The 6,029-nt window shown below is 44.7% G+C and overlaps 1 long non-coding RNA gene across 3 annotated transcripts in view; it reads left to right on the top strand.

The window, feature by feature from the left end:
• LOC138172898 (uncharacterized) overlaps nt 1-6,029 on the top strand; it is a 75,387-nt gene that overhangs the window by 15,899 nt on the left and 53,459 nt on the right. For all 3 annotated transcript variants that reach the window (XR_011171266.1, XR_011171265.1, XR_011171264.1), the window contains exons 2-3: nt 263-299; nt 4,160-4,288. This is a non-coding gene — a long non-coding RNA (uncharacterized lncRNA). The remainder of the gene's footprint in view (nt 1-262; nt 300-4,159; nt 4,289-6,029) is intronic.

Consider the following 6,029-nt stretch of genomic DNA (forward strand, 5'->3'; position numbering starts at 1 on the left):
CACAGACTTACCCTGTGTCTAATGCAAGCAAACTTCTAATAAACTTTACTTTTCTTTGGCTGAGAGAAGACTTCAGTCAAATTCATTCAGCAGGACCTGGCACGTTGGTGTTTTGGGGTCTCCCGAGCAACCCTAACCCTCTTTAGGGGTAACCTCTTCATATATGACCATTGTGAAATCTGTTTTTATATGAAATGTTAGTGAAAGTGAGTGAAATTCAACTGTCTTTGCATGTAAACTATTCTGTATTAACTCTTTCCAGATTCTGAAAAGTGAAGAGTAGCAAGAAAGAAAGGAAGGTGCGTATAATGTTTAATATGGAAAGTTCTTTTCTAGGCAGTTACACATCTCTCTGTTAATCGGGCAGTCAAGCCTTTTGTAAATTATTGACAGGATTGGGAAAATCCCGAACAATGCCCCTGGGCTTCAACAGGTCTCCTAAAAGTTGATTTTTTTCATCGTAATTGCTAAACCACTTTAATGGATCTTTAGAAAAAGAGAAATTTGTCCCACAAACTTCTCCCAGGACTGGGAATCGGTTGTTCAGATTTATATCTTCCTTTGGGGAGAATGAGATTTGTAGATTCTTCTCATCTAACAGATAACACCTGAGCTGGAGTGAATCACACAACAGGTTATAATATTGGAAATCAAATTAATGAAGTGCATTGTCTGCCCTGTAGTTTGGGAAGATCTAACGACAGCAGGTGTGCTCTATGGTTCGGCACTTAACTTCTGCCTGCCTCAGTTTCCTCATCTGTAAAAAGGGGACTATAAGAGCACTTTCCCAGGCTTGTTGTCAAGATCAAACACGATAACATTTGTAAAACACTTAGGACAGTGCCTGGCACAGAGTAGGTAGATAAATGCTTCTTGGTGTTCTGCTGACCTTTCAAAGCAGGAATGTCCCTAACATCCTCAACCTGGGAGTCTCTTAGAGGAGAGCTCTGTGCCCAAGATGGAATTCTAATAACAGTGGAGGGGGTCAGATCAGTCCAAGGAGGGAGAAGAGGCTGCAAGGGAATGAACTCGCAGGCCATAGAGGCCTTAGCAGAGAGGGAGCAAGGTCAGCTCTCCAGCCAGTACTAGGGGAGCACAGATCATGGTTCTGACCCTACACAGCAGGTGACAAAACCAGTTTTGGGAGGAGCTATTGCTTACAGGTCTGATTTCCAAATCCCTCAAGTCCTTGTTACTAAAGGCTGATTGTGTGAGACCCAGGAGTGACAGAGGTGAGGCGGGATCAGCCCACTCCATTAGGGAGCTCCCAGCCAATCAATCAACAATCAATCAATAACAATATATTAAACTTACTGGGTGCCAGGCTCTGATAAACCCAAAGCAAAATAAAACCAGTTCAAACTCTTAATGCCTCCTTAACTTACCTAGGCTGCTATAGTAGCTTTCTTATTGTCTTCCTGTCTCAAATCTCTTCTCATTCCAATCCATCCTCCCCATCGACGTCCAAGTCATTTTCCTGAACCGTGGTTCTCACCATTGGTCTAGGATAACATAGGATCTCCTTCCTTTAGCCTTTCATTTCCTTCCCAACCTGGCCCTAAACTATGTTTCTGGCTTTACTGGATATTACTCCCCCTCATACACTCTTTAATGAAGTTCCAACTGTGCTGTTCTCTGTTTCTCACACAAGAAAGTCCTTCTCTCATCTTCCTGCCTTTGCAGTGGCCCTGTCCTATGCCTGGCATGCACTCCCTCCTTATTTCTGCCTCATGGGGTCCCCCTCCTTCTTTGGGAGCCAGGTCAAACCTTATTTTCTGTTTCTTTCTGAATTCCCCCAGTGCCCGTGCCCTCTCTCCACAGTAACCTTGTGATTATGATCATTATATAGATGCTATATACATAATACATACAAATATATACACATAAGCATGTATGTGTAAATCGACATGTGTGTGTGCATGCACACATGTATTTTTTCATGGTGTGTTCCTCCTTGCCAGTTGAAACCTGTAGGCATTGATTCACACTCTTTACATGTATCTTTGTGTCCTGACCACACAGTCTGCCCTTCATAAATGCTTGTGGAATGGTTAGTGGAAACATCTCCCGCCTTGTGCGATTTTCCATTAAAAGGGAGAGATACCATGTAAATAACTAAATATGTGGATGAGAAGGGCAGTTTAACATAGGAGGGAGGGCTCCAGCATCTGGAGCAAGTTCAATGCAGGGAAATCAAAATTGCTAAGAAAATTCGCCCTCAAGAAAGGGGACTCACTGTCACTTCCTGTACCACTGGGATCCTCCATTAGCTTTCTGTGCCCACTGAACCTCAACACTTCCACTGGGCTGCTGTCAGAAGCTGTGCTCATCTGCTGAGCTGCTGGGCTGCTGGCTCTTATTCTACTGGGGTTCTGAGCTCCTGGACTCCTGCTCTGCTGGGCTACTGCTTGAAACTGCTCCACTGGGGCACTATCTTCTAGCCTCTGGTTGCCTCTGAATTTATAGCCCAGCTCTTCACAACCCTGGCTCCTCCACCCTGGCAAGCAGGGTATCACCAAGAGGAGGTGTGAACTCCTTGTCTCTACTCTGATTCATAGATGCTCAGGAACAAAGTCCAAGGAGAGAGGAGACTTAGTCTGACTAGTTTTCAATTTCTTCCTCTAATTCAAGAGTGGAGGGAGGCTGGGGTTGGAGAGGGTAAGGAGGGAATATTCTGGCTTCAGGGACCCCTCCTCCAGGCAGGCTTCCTCCTGCCATCTTGGCCACAATAGCCATGGGAGTTTTGTTTTACAACAAAGACCCCAAAGTGTGGAAAGGGTACTAGAGTCACATTTTCCCTCCTTATAAACAAAAAGGGAAATTTATTTCCACCCAAAATCTGACATCACTTGAAATCATCACAGTATATAATTACTATGGAAGAGATGTTAATGTATTAAGTTGTTGCTGATATCTGGCCTGCCCTTTATCAAAGTCAACCCCTTTCTCTGATGGCAGTCGAGAAAGTCAGGCCATTGATACTTCTCCAAGACTCTCAAAACTTTCCTACCTGTGACTGGATTGGGGAGAAAATCAATCTGTTCCCCTCATGGAGGCAGGAGTGAGTGAGACATTTTATTTCCCTTTGCCCCATCACCATGGTGTCCTTTTGTGATCCCCAGGATCCTCTTACATTTATGACTCACTTGACTCTAGAACCAGAGAATTGTTTCCCAAATTCAAAATGAAGGTTTCTTCCATGTTGGAAGAGAAAGAAAAGGAACCTAGAGGGTGGAGGATGACATTGACATAACTATTGTGCCTTGGAGGACCTTGAGAAAACTGAATTAATTCCCAATATCTTTGCAATCTCTTTAAGAGATGGAGACCTTCCAAAAACAAGGAGACCTTAAGAACAAAGTTATAGGCACCTCCACTTCTAAGGATTCTTTTCCTTCTTGAACCTTTCTTGTGAGCCTGATGGGATACAGGCTCTTGGACATCCCTTAAATCTTCTCAATTGTTGAGGCATTTGCCTGAGTTCAAAAGCTTTTCATTATTACTAGGCTCAAATCTCTGTTAGTCTTGACCTCACCTACCCCTCCAGTGTTTTAATGGCCAGAAAAGTAGTACTTTCAGCTTATTTCAGCTATTCAAGTGCATTTTAGAACCTCCTTTGATTTTATCAAGTCTTTGTTGGAAATAATACACATTGTGTTGCCCTTAAAAAGGCTAAGGGAGGTTAGAGACCTTCCCTGCCCTTCACAGGTCTAAGGTCATCACCTGGAGTCATGGTGAGAGTAACATGTGAAAAGAGGGGAACAAGAAAAGAGGAAGAGGAAAGGTGGATCAGGAAGGAGCAGGATCTGGCAGCAAGCAGAAGTGGGATGGAGCATTCTGGGGATGCTGGCCTCTGTCTGGCTGTTCTGTCTGCTGAAAGAGGACCTTACTGCTGATACATAAGCCTTGAAAAAAGAGTTTACTGCTCATAGAGAAGCATTGAAACAGGACTTTACTGCTGTTACACAAGTCCTGGGTCTTTACTGTTGACTTTTCTCTGATTTTTCAGATTGAGGCTTTGTTGCATGATTTGTGTTACTTTGTCAGACAGAAAGTGAGTTGAAATGATAGTTCTGTGTCAATATGGTTGTAGCTATGGTAAGCTTAATTTGTATAAATATAGTTGTAACTCCCTTAAACTTTGTCTTCATGGGAGAAGAAAATTTGAGGAACAGTCTCTGTAAGCTGAAGCGTGAAACAGGAGTGGAGAGCTACCTACCTGTGAATCCAAGCAAGAGTTGTATGAATCAATGCAAGATATGGGAGAGCCGCCTACCTGCAAATTCATGTAAGAGTTTGACCAATATCTATGAATTTCAAGCAATCCCCACAATCTAACCATACTCCTCAGGCTCCTTGATCACTGATTCTCACCATCCAAAACCCTAACTATTCTCCCATCCTTTGTGTGAATTGACTTAATAACTCAGTAGCCTCTTGTTGAGTTAAATACTCCATTATCTCCTTGAACTCTCTCCAGCCCTTGTGGTTCTGCTGCTTTCTTCATAGTTTGAGGCAAAGTTCTTCAGTGGACACCTCCTCATCTAACTTTGTTCCCTTCTCCTCCCACACATTGTCCTGGCTATCACTTGGGCAACTATGCCCAGGGGGTAGAAAACCTGCATGCAAGTTCCTTGTGTCACTTCTTCTGCTTTCTTATAGCTAAATGTACAATAACTCTTTCTTCTACCACCTGAGACCCACCAGCTTCCTCTTCTGAAGGAGAACACTAACACTGTAGCATGGAAAAATTCTCACACAAACCAGTCAACTCCCTTTTCTTCTGAGCTTTCTCCTCCAGAAGATTATCTCTGCTTTTACACATAAGACAATAACTTGTGATCAAGGCCAGCCTCTCCTGCAAATCCCTGCTAATCCTTTCCCTGTTTCTATTGGTATTCCTTGCAAAAATCTTTCCAAATTGAAGGTGGGGGGGTGTGTGTGTGGAGTCAAGATGGTGGAGTAGAAGCAGGACCTCCCCGCTTCTCCGGCTTCCACCTTCCCCAATCCATGTAAAAGGGGACTCTGAACAAACTTTGGATCTGCAGAACCCACAAATGACACAGAGAAGCTAACCTCCCACTGAGGACAGCCTGGGAGGTGGGCAGGAATTGGCCAGGACAGTGCTCTGGGAGCAGAGCCCAGCCTGATCTGAGGCTTCAGTCCCAGGGCGGGCCTGACCAGCCACTGGCCTGAGGGACTCCAGATCAGCAGCAGCTGTGGCTGTTTCCATATTCATCAACACATAGATGCTAAGGACAAAGTGAGAGAGAGAGGTCAGTGCAGTCTGGACTTTGGGACCCAGTAAGTGGGAGTGCCTGGCTTTTTCCCCCAGGGTGAGAAGCCGCTGATATGCTGGCACAGCCGGCCAGCACCACATGGTAGCTTCAGCTCCCAGCCTGTAGAGTGTAGGGGGACCAAGCACCAGTCTGAGGGGTGATAGCTCTGGCTTTAACCTACTTGGATCTGGATTGCGGTCTAGGGTGGAGGTCCTAGGGCATATATCCAGCTTGCCAGAGTGTGTGGAGACCTCAGAGAGGGCACCCATCTAATACCTCTGGCAGCTGAGAAAACCCCAGCATTTGGGACGAAAGCTCCCTGTCTGGTGGCAGAGTCCTACTGTGGCAAAAAGCCCAGGGGTCAAGTGACTGAGGGGCAACATGACCAGGCAAAGGAAACAAAGCAGACAGAAGATTCCAACGTTACACTCCTATTTTGGGGACAAAAATGAGCAAAGCATGGAACAGGAGGAAGACAGTGAAGTCAGAACTCCTGCACCAAAAGCTTCTAAGGAAAATACAAGCTGGTTACAGGCCATAGATGACCTTAAGAAGCAGATAAGAGAAGTGGAGGAAAACTTGGGAAGAGAAATGAGAATGATGCAAGAAAATTATGAAATGAGAGTCAGCAGCCTGACTGAGGAAAATAACACCTTAAAAAATAGACTACCTCAAATGGCAAAAGAGGCTCAAAAAGGCAATGAGGAGAAGAATGCCTTAAAAAGCCAAATGTACCAGATGGAAAAAGAA

Source organism: Petaurus breviceps, unplaced genomic scaffold (assembly GCF_028583685.1).
Source record: "Petaurus breviceps papuanus isolate PSGF00001 unplaced genomic scaffold, PetGlider_PUasm1.0 555, whole genome shotgun sequence".
In the NCBI taxonomy this organism is placed as follows: domain Eukaryota; kingdom Metazoa; phylum Chordata; class Mammalia; order Diprotodontia; family Petauridae; genus Petaurus; species Petaurus breviceps.